We start from the raw sequence: 1,371 nt of genomic DNA, 5'->3' as shown, positions 1-1,371 counted from the left end.
TGCGTCACCTGCCACCTGACATCCACACCTGTCACCTCTCACCCACACCTGTCACCTCACACCCACACCTGTATCTCAAATCCACACCTGCCTCGCGTCACGGTTCCAGGTGTTCACGTCACTCTCATCACCTCTTCCTTCACACCTGTCCGGGATTAGCTTGCTCATAATTCGCTGATCGACGCCCCCCTTCATCCTCCTCTTTCCCCTTCCCCTTTTTTCCTATCTTTCTCCCTCCTTTCCCTTTTCCATTTCCTTCCCTCTCTTTCTTTCTCTGTAGTCTCTTTCACTTTCCCATATTTTCATTTATGCTTCTTCCCTTATTCTTTTTTCCCTCTCATTTTGTCCTTTTTTTCTCCATTTCCTCTCGCTTTTCCTTCCTCCCTCCCTCACTTTCTCCGTCTCATTGCCCTCTTCCTCCTCCATCTCTACCTTATTTCCTCCTCCCCTTTCGTTTTCCCCTTTTCTTCCTTCCTTATAATCCTTTCCTCCCTCTTTTACCAGCCCTCTCCTTTCCTCCCCTCTTCCCTCCCTCCCTTCTTCCTTCCCCCTCCTTCCCTCCCCTTAAACGCACTTTGGTCGACATATCACACCTGCTTCCTCCTCTCCTTTCCCTCCCTCCCTCCCAGCGCACCTGTGCCGGGCAGGTAAGCTAAATTACGTGCTCGTTAACAATGAACATCGCTATAACGACGCTCGTTTGGAAGGCGAAGGGAGGAAGAGACGAAATGGAAGAGACAGAGAGGAAGAGATGAAGAGAAAGAGATTAAGAAGATAAAGAAAGGAATATACGGCGAGGAAGCGATGAAGACTAAAAGATAAGGTAGATAGACGGAGGAAGACGCGAGGAGGAGGAGGAGGAGGAGGCGTGGATGAAGGAAAAGAGAAAAGAAGAGGAAGAAGAGAGAAAACATATTGAAGAGAGGAGAGAGAAGCGAGATATGGAGGGATAGGGAGAGGAGGAGGAGGAGGAGGAGGCTGAAGAGGAGAAATGAAAGGCGATAAGAAGGGAGAGAAAAAAGAATAAAAAGGAGAATAGTTATAATAATCTTTCCTCACTTCTACCTTTTTCCTCTCCCTTTTTCTCCTTCTTAATACAAAAAGGAAGAGAAGAAGGAAAAGAAAGGAAGGAAAACAGCGGAAAAAAAATAGCCAGGAAGAAAAGAGAAAGAACCAACATTGATAACTGCCTTTCCTCCATATATCCACTTCCTCCCTCCATTCCTCTCTCTCTCCCTCCCTCCCTACTAAACACTAATCGCCCAGAGCTAGAGGATCGACGCACGAGGGGAACAGAATCGGAATCTGTCGAGTGGTAGCGGATTCCCTTTCCATCGGAGTCGCGACGGGTGACGGGGCGACGGGGCAGGT

This window comes from Eriocheir sinensis, chromosome 16 (genome assembly GCF_024679095.1).
Source record: "Eriocheir sinensis breed Jianghai 21 chromosome 16, ASM2467909v1, whole genome shotgun sequence".
Taxonomy (NCBI): domain Eukaryota; kingdom Metazoa; phylum Arthropoda; class Malacostraca; order Decapoda; family Varunidae; genus Eriocheir; species Eriocheir sinensis.
This window is presented reverse-complemented; position numbering follows the sequence as displayed.